Source organism: Eutrigla gurnardus, assembly GCF_963514095.1.
Source record: "Eutrigla gurnardus genome assembly, chromosome: 14".
Taxonomy (NCBI): Eukaryota; Metazoa; Chordata; class Actinopteri; order Perciformes; family Triglidae; genus Eutrigla; species Eutrigla gurnardus.
The window spans coordinates 23903499-23921302 of NC_139937.1; the positions used below are offsets into that span (position 1 = coordinate 23903499).

At 39.0% G+C, this 17804-nt stretch overlaps 1 protein-coding gene across 1 annotated transcript in view; it reads left to right on the plus strand.

Moving 5' to 3' along the window:
- The window catches only part of LOC311025030 (uncharacterized protein), a 375179-nt gene that overhangs the window by 85560 nt on the left and 271815 nt on the right, over positions 1-17804 (plus strand). The window lies entirely within an intron of this gene.

Below are 17804 nucleotides of genomic sequence, written 5' to 3' on the forward strand. Positions count from 1 at the left end.
TGTTAGCTTCAGCAACCACTTGAATTTCTTCAGCTCCTCCTCACTCAAAGTCTTCACTGTTTCCAAAAGAATCCGTTTCAAATCCTGTGTAAACGTGTAATTTCCCAATTGGGACGGTTAAAGATTAATTTATTTGCATTTTGTCAGTGTTATAGACGTCGAGTGTAAATGTTATAAGATTATTTTTTTCTGCATGATTACTCAAGACAATGAAACACTAATATCTTTTCTACTGATTTCATTTTCTTTTGAAGTATTAAGTGTTTTTATTTCTTAACATCAAAGTCAAATATGAGTCCCTCCATCCTTTAATTCATATTAATTAATAACTCCTTTCTGATCTCAACGCATCATGTTTCTGTAACAGGAGCTCAAAGAAATGGTTTTCTCTCTTTTCCATCATAACATTATTACATAAGAGCTCAACATTAAGAGTGAGAGGCAATTTAAGAAACTCACTGTTTGGTTTGTTTTATCATTTATGATGATTTAAAATGTAATATATAGTCACACTCACGTTCAGCAACAGTGTAGGTTGATGTTTATCCACAAAGTGTTGCTCTGAGGAGAAAAGACATTCAATAACTCAGACAATTCAAATCTAATTGAATCACTAATAATCACTTTTAATGAGACACAGTTGCTTCAAAAGAAAGAAAACAATTTCAGTAAAAACACAGAACTCAATCAGATTTACCTTTTTGTTATTATGAACTATAAAAGTATTTATTAGACACATAATTATGTTGTTTTTGTTTTAATCTTTACAATCGCACCATTTATACTGGACTTTGTGGCATAACGCCGCCACCACGCCTCCATTCTGTCTCTGTACCTTTGACACCAAAAAGAAAGAAGGAGTGATCATCCTGCAACGAGAAGGCGGAGTAAAGGGACTCATGTCTTACCTGTGAGTCCTGAACTGGGCTTTGGTAACCTCTGTATCAGATCTGTCCTGTTCATTAGTTTAAAAGCCTCCGTGGTTAACTCCACAGACTGTTGGCCGTAGGTCTCCATTATCAGATACACGGTTATCCTTCTGTCTTTCACATAACTGTGTCCCATCATAAATGGGAAGGATGAGAGTTTCTTCTGATGGACAATCAACATCAGGAACCTCCTGAATCTCTCAAACCTCAGATCATCCAAATCATTCAGGGTTTCCAAAATCAGCTGTTGAACAGCTACTCTTGTCGCTACCTGAAAAAATAATACGTTCATTAAATAAATATGTAGTCCATGAATGAACCTGCATTAGGTGAATGAAAGCTGTGTTGTACTCAGTCAGACAGATGTAACATTACTCACTTTCCTGGTCAATCCAGACCGGTGTTCACCTGAGTCTTGCTCTGAGGGGGAAAGTGGTAAAAGTCATTGATTCAACATTTTGGGGATTTTGAAATGTTTTTGTCTTTATTGTTATTACTTTTGGGTCCTGAGCTGCTGTCTGACAGCCTCTGCACCAGATCAGTCCTGTTGATCTTCTCCAAAACCTCCTTGGTCTTGTTCACAGCCTCTTCGTTGTAGTACAACACCGTTAGAAACACCATGTCCTGATGTCCTGTTATCTCAAACAGCATGGATGGGAACTTGAACTGATGGAAGTCAGTTTGAGACGAGAGGACCTTCTTGAAATCCCCAAGCTCCCCGTCACTCAAATCAGCCAGCGTTTCCAAAAGCAGCTCTATAAAAGACGCCACCGTCTCCACCTGGAAAATTCAAAGGAAATGTTCATGAAGCAAAAGTTAAATTTCTCTGCTGGGATGATTATAGATTTTACTCTTTAAATATCATCAATGTCTGTTTTAGAAACATGGATGTGGAGAACATCATCCAAACTTCACAAGATAGTGAAACAACTGATGTTTGTCCACTTGACTGGTTACTGATGTAGATGTACATATTTCTTTGGCAACTTCTCTTTTATAACTACTGTATTTCTGTTAACGGGTTCCTGACTTTTATTTTATTACCTGCTTAAAGGATCATACCAGTGTTACTACATGTCACTGTCCATCAACAACATCGGCCATCTGTTTACAGTTTGTTTACATTTTGTTCATATTCAATAAACTTTACAGAATTTACCTGAAAATGTCAAGTTTAGTTAAAACCCACCTCGTAGTTAAAATCCTCCTTCTAGCTTTAAATTCAATTCTTGTAAGGAACTATTTTCCCAGGCGTAATAACATTCAGGCCAACGGCTGTCTTTGCTCTGTTGTGATTGACAACAGTACCAGAACCTTTATTATATACAGTACCAGTTCTATTATTGATGAATCTGTCGATTCTTCCCTTCATTTATTAACTATAGTTATATAATTTGGTCTATAATATTTCAGAAATTGGTTAAAGGTACCCATCATAATTCTCTTACATCTACATTGATATCTTCAAATGTTTTGTCTGACCAACAGCCCAAAACCCAAAGAGATGCAGTTAATGATCTAAAACAGAGAAAAGACCAATCAATGTAGACGAATCCATTGTTTTAGAATCCAAGTCAGACGTTACATCACTCACCTTCTGGATCAGCACAGGACAATGTTCATCCACACAGTATCGCTCTGAAGAGAGAGGAACTGTAAAATGATCACATAATCACTGTCAGAATAGAAGAATTAGAATGTTACATGTCAATGCAAAATACACTGAAAATCTCCTTATTAATATCATAAAGATCAATTACCGGTTTCACCTGATAAACGTCTCAAATGCTCTCGCTGCACTTAATTCTTCCTATAGATTTACATTCAGACTGAGACTTCTAACTCTTTATAATGATCTTTTTTAATTATTAGATTAATTCAACCTCCCAGTACGAACACCTGAATAGTCTTTGTTTGAATCATTAGGTCCTTAATCAGAGGTGGGAAGTAAACTTAAGTAGAATTTTCACGTATCTGTACTTTAGTATTTATTTCACGGACAACGTTTTACTGTTACTCCCTACATTTTAAACATATCTGTACTTTAACTCCACTATCTCTTCATAGCAAATCGTTGTTTGCTGCTATATAAATGTCTTAATGTCATGCGGATCCTTTAAGGGCTAGTTTTTGGTCTTTTACCTTTTGGTCTGCTGTCTGACAACCTCTGTACCGGAGCAAATCACTTCATATTCTCTCAAACCTCCCTGATCGTCTCACAGACTGTCGGCTGCAGGTTAACACCATAAAAAGCCCGTGTCCTGTATTTCTGTTGTCTCCATCTATGGAATGTCTGTGGAACGTTTGTGGAGGTCGGTTTCACTGAGAATCTTCTTGAAGCTCTTGATTTTCTGACTCAAATCAGCCAGCGTTTCCAAGCTCTATAACAGACGCCATCGTCTCCACCTGGTCAATTCAAAGGGAACTTTCATGGGCCAAACGTGCAAGGCCAGACAAGAGTCAATCAAACTTTGGTACACGCCCCCAGAGACGAATAGACCAATCAGGCTTATCTGATCCGTCCTTATGGGACTTTTACTGTGCAGGAACAACGTGAGTCTACTTTAGCTGACGTACTTTCCCATTTCTTACGTAACACTGTACAATATCAACGAGATATGTTTGCATAGTTCTGCCCTGACATTCGGTTCGGAGCTTCAAATCACTCATTCATGTTTAGTCTTTCCTGTTTTATTTTGTCACTCCTCTCTCCCCTCGGTTCAGATCACTTCACTTCCTGGCTTGTGTGATTTCCTGCGGACGTCGTCGTGGTGACGTCACCCGTTGGTGTGTGGACTACAGTTCTGAAGCCTCGAGGTCGGCATTTTGGCCGTCGCCATCTTGGAGGTTTTGCAACCAGCGAACGGACATGACCATATTTGGACTGAGGCAGAGCGACGGGTGGATCTGAAGAGGGGAAGAGCGTCACCCTGAAAGGTATTTGCTGAGAAGACGTCATATTACCTCCCATCACTAAACCTTCCACCATGAAATCAACCTCAGGAACTGCAACAGAAGACTTACATACAGAGCTCTCAAATGCTTTCGCTGCACTTCATTTGTCCTGTAGATTTATATTCAGACAGAAACGTCTGTAACTCAGGTTTTAAATATTTGATTAAATCAACGTCCCAGTACGAAACACAAAGCCAGGAGCAGTGTTGAGTAAGTTACTCTAAAAAAGTAACTAGTTAAAGTACTAGTTACTTCTCCCAGAAAGAAACTAAAGTAGTTACTGAGTTACAAATTCTAAAAGTAACTAGTTACTTTGGAAAGTAACTATTGCGTTACTTTTTTTTAAAATACTGAGGTGTCAAATAATTTGGACCCCATCTCCATCCCTCTTTGACGGAACTTAAAATACATGTATTATAATGAAATGGATCCTCAATACATTACAAACAGAAATCCACAGTGTGAAAAAATCTAAACAATTTTATTGGAGATATTATAATTACTATGCTTATAGAGTGGATTGAAAAAAATAATATATCTTTTGGAACTCTTGATATTTATTGCACCTCAACAGGTCACAACTAAGCAAAATTAAATTATGCTTGTTAAGCAATGTACCAAAAATAAATAATAAATATATTTACTCTTTGTAGTGTAAATTAGGGGAAAAACAGTAGACATACTGTACGTATGTTTTTACGTAATGTTGTGTGGGAGGAGGACATTTTGATTTCAGAGGTGGGGGGGACAAAAGTATTTTTAATAAAACTAGATCTTTCAGTTCAGTGTGTTTTCTAGTAGTTCTTCTAGTTTTCTATTTCTACTATTAAGTCTACTGTTCCCTTTTTTGGTTTGACTGGTTGTAAATCATGTAGCCAAACATTATCACCCAATTCTAATCCAATAGTAATAATAACAACAACAATAATAATACATTTTATTGATCATATTATTGAGAGCTTTGTAAATGATGAGGAGGATCTTGAAGTGGATATGCTGTTTATTGGGAGTCAGTGAAGGTGTTGCAGGATGGGTGTAACGCATTTCTTTGAGTAACTTAGACTTTGACTTCTAAAGAAGTCTCTCATGTTCACTTTTCTTTTTTTAAGACATCCTGGCTGCGTCTAATTACCAAACACACATACGCACGCACATACGCACACGGACACCGATTCAAACGTTAATGTAAATGAAACCTCTGATATTACAATCCTTCTAACTGACGTGAACCAGGCAGAACAAACTCCCAACGCAAAGTAGCGGACTCCTGTAGGACTCCTGACCGCAGACTAGCTCAGAGCTAGACAGAGCTCTCAAATGCCTCTCAAATGCCCTCGCTGCACTTAATTTGTCCTCTAGGTTTACATTCGGACAGAGACGTCTGTAACTCAGTTTAAAATTCATAAATCATGAGGTCCTTAATCAGAGGTGGGAAGTAACGAAGTACAAATACTATTCAGATTCTGGGTTTCCAGACAATCTGATCAGCGACTGATCACAGACAGCCTGAAAGGCATTTGGTGTGAAGACGTCATATTACCTCCATGTTCATCTTCCCCCTCGGTATCAACACCAGGAACTCCTGTCTTGGGTCCCGTAGCTGAAACAAATTCATGGAAAATTAAAATTGCTTATGTCTACACTTCACACTTCAACACACACGCACACACACACACACACACACACACACACACACACAAATAGACTTATATAGGTTCAGACTTCTCAAATGCTTTCGCTGCACTTCATTTGTCCTGTAGATTTATATTCAGACAGAAACGTCTGGAACTCAGGTTTTAAATATTTGATTAAGTCAACTTCCCCGTACGAAACACAAAGCCAGGAGACATTTAGCTTAGCTTAGCATAAAGACTGGAGGCACAGGAGAACAACTCGTCCCTCCAAAGTTTGTTTTTATTGTACCAATTCAACAAGATTTAGCGTCTTACTTAGGTTGGAAGGTTTTTAAACTTTGGACTGAGCCAGGCGAACGGTTAAATTAGGAGTTTTTTCAAATTAAGATTCTGGGTTTCCAGACAATCTGATCAGCGACTGATCACAGACAAACTGAAAGGCATTTGGTGCAAAGACGTCATATTACCTCTCCTCTGTCCACGGAGCCACCTGAAAACACCAGCAAGAACTCCAGTCGAGGGTACCGCACCTGAAAACAAATTTTTGGAAAATTAAAATTGCACAATGATGGATCAGTCTAGTGTTTATGCCTACTACTTTTTTAAACACACACACACACACACACACACACACACACACACACACACACACACACACACACACACACACACACACACACACACACAAATAGACTTACATAGGTTCAGACTTCTCAAATGCTCTTGCTGCACTTAATGTACTCGAATACATCTTCCGGGGTTTAAAACAGATTTTTTTGTTTTAAGTGAAAAAGACCTTCAAGGATAAGACTGATGTTCTTTTTTTTCTTCTTACGGTCAAAAAAATCATAATAAAAAAAAAGATCAAAACCAACAATGTGCTCGTGTGTCTCACTCAACACTTGACCTCCGCCTCAGTTTGTGGCAGTAAATCAAATATATAGTTTAAAGCTATGGTCTACATTCTGAAAATCAGTTGAGCCTCTGAGACAGATTTGAAAAAAGGCAGCCTCCCCCATTGGCAAAATGTGATTATTTGGCCTAGATGTACTGTATTTTACTGTAAATTGTACATTTAAAAAGAATTACACCAAATGAGTTCCAGTGACATCACAAAAATCAAAGAGGCTGGATTCAAATTGCTTTGCTGCCCTTTTTATTTATTTTATAACATTTTTCATGGGCGGTTAAATAAAGTTTTAACCACTTTCTTTGTTACCATGAATTCTAAAATATATTTCTATTTTTCTCTCTGACCTTTGAATCCTGAGTTGGACATTCCCGTCACCAGATCAGTCCTGTTCATGTCCCTTAAAATGTCGATGGTCACCTCCCAAGACTGCAAACCACAGGTCTCCACCATCAGTTCCACCAGTAGGTCTGCACTGCTGTACCATGTTTCCCAGTTCATGTGTCGGACCCTCTTCATGAAGAGTGTTAGCTTCAGCAACCACTTGAATTTCTTCAGCTCCTCCTCACTCAAAGTCTTCACTGTTTCCAAAAGAATCCGTTTCAAATCCTGTGTAAACGTGTAATTTCCCAATTGGGACGGTTAAAGATTAATTTATTTGCATTTTGTCAGTTATAGACGTCGAGTGTAAATGTTATAAGATTAGTTTTTTCTGCATGGTCACTCAAGACAATGATACACTAATATCTTTTCTACTGATTTCATTTTCTTTTGAAGTATTAAGTGTTTTAATTTCTTAACATCAAAGTCAAATATGAGTCCCTCCATCCTTTAATTCATGTTAATTAATAACTCCTTTCTGATCTCATACAACGCATCATGTTTCTGTAACAGGAGCTCAAAGAAATGGTTTTCTCTCTTTTTCATCATAACATTATTACTTAAAGGAGTCATCACCAGGAAATCGCAATTTCTCTTGTTAAAACATGCATATCTGTGTTTGACCTCAGTTGAAACTTGCCTGAAAGGCTGGAGTTTGAAAGTGGCGCCGTTTTTTCGCTTCTGCTCTTTTTCCGAACAGGAATAGCACACAAGGGTGTGCATTCCTAAAGCACGAGATTTTGATTCTGCGCCTACGGTGACGTCACCGTGGAGGCTACTTGCATAAGCCCACCCCTCTTTCACCACCCAACCCCCCCCCCCGTCCGCTACCTGACGTCCTGCTGTAAACGTGTCTCTTCAACCGTCTCTGGCTCTTCACTCTCCGGTTCGGGTTCCGACTCTGGTTCGTACATAAATGCCTGAATTCCGTAAGGTTCGTCATTTAGTGTGTGCGCCATGACAGGGGGCTGTTTATGTTTTGGAGTCTGCATGCAGGCAAGCCCCCCCGGCTCTGTCCTTCCTGCGGCGAATCAACGCGCGCCTCATTACATATTATACAATGCACATCCGGACCAGTCAAAACCTCGCGCGTAATCTCGCGTGATAAAATCGCGGTACGAAAAAGGGTCAGAACAAGCTCAATGTTTGATTAAAATTATATATTTTTTTTCTAATAAGTTTTACGAATTGATCCAAAGCGATCCAAGGGGGGCTGGATACGTATAAAACCAGGTTATGACTCCTTTAAGAGCTCAACATTAACAGTGAGAGGCAATTTAAGAAACTCACTGTTTGGTTTGTGTCATTATTTATGATGATTTAAAATGTAATATATAGTCACACTCACGTTCAGCAACAGTGTAGGTTGATGTTTATCCACAAAGTGTTGCTCTGAGGAGAAAAGACATTAAAAAACTCAGACAATTCAAATCTAATTGAATCACTAATAATCACTTTTAATGAGACACAGTTGCTTCAAAAGAAAATAAAACAATTTCAGTAAAAACACAGAACTCAATCAGATTTACCTTTTTATTATTATGAACTATATAAAGTATTTATTAGACACATGTTTATGTTGTTTTTGTTTTAATCTTTACAATGGCACCATTTATACTGGACTTTGTGGCATAACGCCGCCACCACGCCTCCATTCTGTCTCTGTACCTTTGACACCAAAAAGAAAGAAGGAGTGATCATCCTGCAACGAGAAGGCGGAGTAAAGGGGCTTATGTCTTACCTGTGAGTCCTGAACTGAGCTTTGGTAACCTCTGTATCAGATCTGTCCTGTTCATTTGTTTAAAAGCCTCCCTGGTTAACTCCACAGACTGTTGGCCGTAGGTCTCCATCATCAGATACACGGTCATCATTCTGTCTTTCTCATAACTGTGTCGCCCCATAAAGGGGAAGGATGGGAGGTTCTTCTGATGGACAATCGACCTCAGGAAACTCCTGAATCTCTCAAACATCAGATCATCCAAATCATTCAGGGTTTCCAAAATCAGCTGTTGAACAGCTACTCTTGTTGCTACCTGAAAAAATAATATGTTCATTAAATAAATATGTAGTCCATGAATGAGCCTGCATTAGGTGAATGAAAGCTGTGTTGTACTCAGTCAGACAGATGTAACATTACTCACTTTCCTGGTCAATCCAGACTGGTGTTCACCTGAGTCTTGCTCTGAGGGGGAAAGTGGTAAAAGTCATTGATTCAACATTTTGGGGATTTTGACATGTTTTTGTCTTTATTGTTATTACTTTTGGGTCCTGAGCTGCTGTCTGACAGCCTCTGCACCAGATCAGTCCCGTTCATCTCGTCCAAAACCTCCTTGGTCTTATTCACAGCCTCTTCGTTGTAGTACAACACCATTAGAAACACCATGTCCTGATGTCCTGTTACCTCAAACAGCATGGATGGGAGCCCAAACTGACGATAGTCAGTCTGAGACGAGAGGACCTTCTTGAAATCCCCAAGCTCCCCGTCACTCAAATCAGCCAGCGTTTCCAAAAGCAGCTCTATAATAGACGCCGCCGTCTCCACCTGGAAAATTCAAAGGAAATGTTCATGAAGCAAAAGTTAAATTTCTCTGCTGGGATGATTATAGATTTTACTCTTTAAATATCATCAATGACTGTTTTAGAAACATGGATGTGGAGAACATCATCCAAACTTCACAAGATAGTGAAACAACTGATGTTTGTCCACTTGACTGGTTACTGATGTAGATGTACATATTTCTTTGGCAACTTCTCTTTTATAACTACTGTATTTCTGTTAAAGGGTTCCTGACTTTTATTTTATTACCTGCTTAAAGGATCATACCAGTGTTACTACATGTCACTGTCCATCAACAACATCGGTCATCTGTTTACAGTTTGTTTACATTTTGTTCATATTCAATAAACGTTACAGAATTTACCTGAAAATGTCAAGTTTAGTTAAAACCCACCTCGTAGTTAAAATCCTCCTTCTAGCTTTAAATTCACTTCTTGTAAGGAACTATTTTCCCAGGCGTAATAACATTCAGCCCAACGGCTGTCTTTGCTCTGTTGTGATTGACAACAGTACCAGAACCTTCATTATATACAGTACCAGTTCTATTATTGATGAATCTGTCGATTCTTCCCTTCATTTATTAACTTTAGTTATATAATTTGGTCTATAATATTTCAGAAAATGGTTAAAGGTACCCATCACAATTCCCTTACATCTACATTGATATCTTCAAATGTTTTGTCTGACCAACAGCCCAAAACCCAAAGAGATGCAGTTAATGATCTAAAACAGAGAAAAGATCAATCAATGTAGACGAATCCATTGTTTTAGAATCCAAGTCAGACGTTACATCACTCACCTTCTGGATCAGCACAGGACAATGTTCATCCACACAGTATCGCTCTGCAGAGAGAGGAAATGTAAAATGATCACATAATCACTGTCAGAATAGAAGAATTAGAATGTTACATGTCAATGCAAAATAAACTGAAAATCTCCTTATTAATATCATAAAGATCAATTACCGGTTTCACCTGATAAACGTCTCAAATGCTCTCGCTGCACTTAATTCTTCCTATAGATTTACATTCAGACTGAGACTTCTAACTCTTTATAATAATCTTTTTTAATTATTAGATTAAATCAACCTCCCAGTACGAACACCTGAATAGTCTTTGTTTGAATCATTAGGTCCTTAATCAGAGGTGGGAAGTAAACTTAAGTAGAATTTTCAGGTATCTGTACTTTAGTATTTATTTCATGGACAACGTTTTACTGTTACTCCCTACATTTTAAACATATCTGTACTTTTACTCCACTATCTCTTCATAGCAAATCGTTGTTTGCTGCTATATAAATGTCTTAATGTCATGCGGATCCTTTAAGGGCTAGTTTTTGGTCTTTTACCTTTTGGTCTGCTGTCTGACAACCTCTGTACCGGAGCAAATCACTTCATATTCTCTCAAACCTCCCTGATCGTCTCACAGACTGTCGGCTGCAGGTTAACACCATAAAAAGCCCGTGTCCTGTATTTCTGTTGTCTCCATCTATGGAATGTCTGTGGAACGTTTGTGGAGGTCGGTTTCACTGAGAATCTTCTTGAAGCTCTTGATTTTCTGACTCAAATCAGCCAGCGTTTCCAAGCTCTATAACAGACGCCATCGTCTCCACCTGGTCAATTCAAAGGGAACTTTCATGGGCCAAACGTGCAAGGCCAGACAAGTGTCAATCAAACTTTGGTACACGCCCCCAGAGACGAATAGACCAATCAGGCTTATCTGATCCGTCCTTATGGGACTTTTACTGTGCAGGAACAACGTGAGTCTACTTTAGCTGACGTACTTTACCTTTTCTTACGTAACACTGTACAATATCAACGAGATATGTTTGCATAGTTAGCCCTGACATTCGGTTCGGAGCTTCAAATCACTCATTCATGTTTAGTCTTTCCTGTTTTATTTTGTCACTCCTCTCTCCCCTCGGTTCAGATCACTTCACTTCCTGGCTTGTGTGATTTCCTGCGGACGTCGTCGTGGTGACGTCACCCGTTGGTGTGTGGACTACAGTTCTGAAGCCTCGAGGTCAGCATTTTGGCCGTAGCCATCTTGGAGGTTTTGCAACCAGTGAACGGACGTGACCATATTTGGACTGAAGCAGAGCGACGGGTGGATCTGAAGAGGGGAAGAGCGGCACCCTGAAAGGTATTTGCTGAGAAGACGTCATATTACCTCCCATCACTAAACCTTCCACCATGAAATCAACCTTAGGAACTGCAACAGAAGACTTACATACAGAGCTCTCAAATGCTTTCGCTGCACTTCATTTGTCCTGTAGATTTATATTCAGACAGAAACGTCTGTAACTCAGGTTTTAAATATTTGATTAAATCAACGTCCCAGTACGAAACACAAAGCCAGGAGACATTTAGCTTAGCTTAGCATAAAGACTGGAGGCACAGGAGAACAACTCATCCCTCCAAAGTTTGTTTTTATTGTACCAATTCAACAAGATTTAGCGTCTTACTTAGGTTGGAAGGTTTTTAAACTTTGGACTGAGCCAGGTGAAACGGTTAAATTAGGAGTTTTTTTTCAAATTAAGATTCTGGGTTTCCAGACAATCTGATCAGCGACTGATCACAGACAAACTGAAAGGCATTTGGTGCAAAGACGTCATATTACCTCTCATCAGTCCACTGAGCCAGCTGAAATCACCAGCAAGAACTCCAGTCGAGGGTCCCGCACCTAAAAACAATTTTTTGGAAAATTAAAATTGCACAATGATGGATCAGTCTAGTGTTTGTGCCTACTACTTTTTTAAACACACACACACACACACACACACACACACACACACACACACACACACACACACACACACACACACACACACACACTCACACACACACACACTCTCAAATGCCCTTGCTGCACTTAATTTGTCCTCTAGGTTTACATTCGGACAGAGACGTCTGTAACTCAGTTTAAAATTCATAAATCATGAGGTCCTTAATCAGAGGTGGGAAGTAACGAAGTACAAATACTATTCAGATTCTGGGTTTCCAGACAATCTGATCAGCGACTGATCACAGACAGCCTGAAAGGCATTTGGTGTGAAGACGTCATATTACCTCCATGTTCATCTTCCCCCTCGGTTTCAACACCAGGAACTCCTGTCGAGGGTCCCGTAGCTGAAACAAATTCATGGAAGATTAAAATTGCTTATGTCTACTCACACTTCAACACACACACACACACACACACACACACACACACACACACACACACACACACACACACACACACACACACACACACACACACAAATAGACTAACATAGGTTCAGACTTCTCAAATGCTCTTGCTGCACTTAATGTACTCGAATACATCTTCCTGGCTTTAAAACAGATTTTTTTGTTTTAAGTGAAAAAGACCTTCAAGGATAAGACTGATGTTATTCTACTTTTTTTTTTTACGGTCAAAAAAATCATAATGAAAAGAGCAAAACCAACAATGTGCTCGTGTGTCTCACTCAACACTTGACCTCCGCCTAAGTTTGTGGCTGTAAATCAAATATATAGTTTAAAGCTATGGTCTACATTCTGAAAATCAGTTGAGCCTCTGAGACAGATTTGAAAAAAGGCACCCTCCCCCATTGGCAAAATGTGATTATTTGGCCTACATGTACTGTATTTTACTGTAAATTGTACATTTAAAAAGAATTACACCAAATCAATTCCAGTGACATCACAAAAATCAAAGAGGCTGGATTCAATTGGCTGATGCTGCATGTTATTGCTTTGCCGCCCTTTTTATTTATTTTAAAACAAATAAAGTTTTAACCACTTTCTTTAAAATATATTTCTATTTTTCTCTCTGACCTTTGACTCCTGAGTTGGACATTCCCGTCACCAGATCAGTCCTGTTCATGTCCCTTAAAATGTCGATGGTCACCTCCCAAGACTGCAAACCACAGGTCTCCACCATCAGTTTCACCAGTAGGTCTGCACCGTACCATGTTTCCCAGTTCATGTATCGGACCCTCTTCGTGAAGAGCGTTAGCTTCAGCAACCACTTGAATTTCTTCAGCTCCTCCTCACTCAAAGTCTTCACTGTTTCCAAAAGAATCCGTTTCAAATCCTGTGTAAACGTGTAATTTCCCAATTGGGACGGTTAAAGATTAATTTATTTGCATTTTGTCAGTGTTATAGACGTCGAGTGTAAATGTTATAAGATTAGTTTTTTCTGCATGATCACTCAAGACAATGATACACTAATATCTTTTCTACTGATTTCATTTCCTTTTGAAGTATTAAGTGTTTTTATTTCTTAACATCACAGTCAAATATGAATCCCTCCATCCTTTAATTCATGTTAATTAATAACTCCTTTCTGATCTCAACGCATCATGTTTCTGTAACAGGAGCTCAAAGAAATGGTTTTCTCTCTTTTTCATCATAACATTATTACTTAAGAGCTCAACATTAACAGTGAGAGGCAATTTAAAACACTCACTGTTTGGTTCGTTTTATCATTTATGATGATTTAAAATGTAATATATAGTCACACTCACGTTCAGCAACAGTGTAGGTTGATGTTTATCCACAAAGTGTTGCTCTGAGGAGAAAAGACATTAAATAACTCAGACAATTCAAATCTAATTGAATCACTAATAATCACTTTTAATGAGACACAGTTGCTTCAAAAGAAAGAAAACAATTTCATTACAAAACACAGAACTCAATCAGATTTACCTTTTTTTATTATGGACTATAAAAAGTATTTATTAGACACATGATTATGTTGTGTTTTTGTTTTAATCTTTCCAATCGCACCATTTATACTAGACTTTGTGGCATAACGCCGCCACCACGCCTCCATTCTGTCTCTGTACCTTTAACACCAAAAAGAAAGAAGGAGTGATCATCCTGCAACGAGAAGGCGGAGTAAAGGGGCTCATGTCTTACCTGTGAGTCCTGAACTGAGCTTTGGTAACCTCTGTATCAGATCTGTCCTGTTCATTTGTTTAAAAGCCTCCGTGGTTAACTCCACAGACTGTTGGCCGTAGGTCTCCATCATCAGATACACGGTCATCCTTCTGTCTTTCTTATAACTGTGTCGCCCCATAAAGGGGAAGGATGAGAGTTTCTTCTGATAGACAATCGACATCAGGAAACTCCTGAATTCCTCAAACCTCAGATCATCCAAATCATTCAGGGTTTCCAAAATCAGCTGTTGAACAGCTACTCTTGTCGCTACCTTAAAAATAATACGTTCATTAAATAAATATGTAAACCATGAATGAACCTGCATTAGGTGAATGAAAGCTGTGTTGTACTCAGTCAGACAGATGTTACATTACTCACTTTCCTGATCAATCCAGACCAGTGTTCACCTGAGTCTTGCTCTGAGGGGAAATGTGGTAAAAGTCATTGATTCAACATTTTGGGGATTTTGACATGTTTTTGTCTTTATTGTTATTACTTTTGGGTCCTGAGCTGCTGTCTGACAGCCTCTGCACCAGATCAGTCCTGTTGATCTCCTCCAAAACCTCCTTGGTCTTATTCACAGCCTCTTCGTTGTAGTGCAACACCATTACAAACACCATGTCCTGATGTCCTGTTATCTCAAACCGCATGGATGGGAACTTGAACTGATGGAAGTCAGTTTGAGACGAGAGGACCTTCTTGAAATCCCCAAGCTCCCCGTCACTCAAATCAGCCAGCGTTTCCAAAAGCAGCTCTATAAAAGACGCCGCCGTCTCCACCTGGAAAATTCAAAGGAAATGTTCATGAAGCAAAAGTTAAATTTCTCTGCTGGGATGATTATAGATTTTACTCTTTAAATATCATCAATGTCTGTTTTAGAAACATGGATGTGGAGAACATCATCCAAACTTCACAAGATAGTGAAACAACTGATGTTTGTCCACTTGACTGTTTACTGATGTAGATGTACATATTTCTTTGGCAACTTCTCTTTTATAACTACTGTATTTCTGTTAACGGGTTCCTGACTTTTATTTTATTACCTGCTTAAAGGATCATACCAGTGTTACTACATGTCACTGTCCATCAACAACATCGGTCATCTGTTTACAGTTTGTTTACATTTTGTTCATATTCAATAAACTTCACAGAATTTACCTGAAAATGTCAAGTTTAGTTAAAACCCACCTCGTAGTTAAAATCCTCCTTCTAGCTTGAAATTCAGTTCTTGTAAGGAACTATTTTCCCAGGCGTAATAACATTCAGCCCAACGGCTGTCTTTGCTCTGTTGTGATTGACAACAGTACCAGAACCTTTATTATATACAGTACCAGTTCTATTATTGATGAATCTGTCGATTCTTCCCTTCATTTATTAACTTTAGTTATATAATTTGGTCTATAATATTTCAGAAAATGGTTAAAGGTACCCATCACAATTCCCTTACATCTACATTGATATCTTCAAATGTTTTGTCTGACCAACAGCCCAAAACCCAAAGAGATGCAGTTAATGATCTAAAACAGAGAAAAGATCAATCAATGTAGACGAATCCATTGTTTTAGAATCCAAGTCAGACGTTACATCACTCACCTTCTGGATCAGCACAGGACAATGTTCATCCACACAGTATCGCTCTGAAGAGAGAGGAACTGTAAAATGATCACATAATCACTGTCAGAATAGAAGAATTAGAATGTTACATGTCAAGGCAAAATAAACTGAAAATCTCCTTATTAATATCATAAAGATCAATTACCGGTTTCACCTGATAAACATCTCAAATGCTCTCGCCGCACTTAATTCTTCCTATAGATTTACATTCAGACTGAGAATCTTTATAATAATCTTTTTTAATTATTAGATTAAATCAACCTCCCAGTACGAACACCTGAATAGCCTTTGTTTGAATCATTAGGTCCTTAATCAGAGGTGGGAAGTAAACTTAAGTAGAATTTTCAGGTATCTGTACTTTAGTATTTATTTCATGGACAACGTTTTACTGTTACTCCCTACATTTTAAACATATCTGTACTTTTTCTCCACTATCTCTTCATAGCAAATCGTTGTTTGCTGCTATATAAATGTCTTAATGTCATGCGGATCCTTTAAGGGCTAGTTGTTGGTCTTTTACCTTTTGGTCTGCTGTCTGACAACCTCTGTACCGGAGCAAATCACTTCATATTCTCTCAAACCTCCCTGATCGTCTCACAGACTGTCGGCTGCAGGTTAACACCATAAAAAGCCTGTGTCCTGTATTTCTGTTGTCTCCATCTATGGAATGTCTGTGGAACGTTTGTGGAGGTCGGTTTCACTGAGAATCTTCTGGAAGCTCTTGATTTTCTGACTCAAATCAGCCAGCGTTTCCAAGCTCTATAACAGACACCATCGTCTCCACCTGGTCAATTCAAAGGGAACTTTCATGGGCCAAACGTGCAAGGCCAGACAAGTGTCAATCAAACTTTGGTACACGCCCCCAGAGACGAATAGACCAATCAGGCTTATCTGATCCGTCCTTTTGGGACTTTTACTGTGCAGGAACAACGTGAGTCTACTTTAGCTGACGTACTTTCCCTTTTCTTACGTAACACTGTACAATATCAACGAGATATGTTTGCATAGTTCCGCCCTGACATTCGGTTCGGAGCTTCAGATCACTCATTCATGTTTAGTCTTTCCTGTTTTATTTTGTCACTCCTCTCTCCCCTCGGTTCAGATCACTTCACTTCCTGGCTTGTGTGATTTCCTGCGGACGTCGTCGTGGTGACGTCACCCGTTGGTGTGTGGACTACGGTTCTGAAGCCTCGAGGTCGGCATTTTGGCCGTCGCCATCTTGGAGGTTTTGCAACCAGTGAACGGACGTGACCATATTTGGACTGAGGCAGAGGGACGGGTGGATCTGAAGAGGGGAAGAGCGGCACCCTGAAAGGTATTTGCTGAGAAGACGTCATATTACCTCCATGTTCATCTTCCCCCTCGGTATCAACACCAGGAACTCCTGTCGAGGGTCCCGTAGCTGAAACAAATTCATGGAAAAATAAAATTTCTTATGTGTACGCGCACACACACACACACACACACACACACACACACACACACACACACACACACACACACACACACACACACACAATAGACTTACATAGGTTCAGACTTCTCAAATGCTCTTGCTGCACTTAATGTACTCGAATACATCTTCCTGGCTTTAAAACTGATTTTTTTGTTTTAAGTGAAAAAGACCTTCAAGGATAAGACTGATGTTATCCTAAGTTTGTGGCTGTAAATCAAATATATAGTTTAATTCTTCAAAAAGGCTAAAGAAATCCTAAAAACCAGCAGGGCTCTGTGATGTGTGGTCGACTGTCGTGAAATACCATGAGTGAATACTGCGTTATGTACTATGGACTACTTTCAGACACAATCATGCACTAGTGAGTAAACGTAAACACTGCGTGTCTATTCTCAGTTTGCTTTGTATTTAGCTATTTAACTCTTTCTCTTACACTCCATTCCA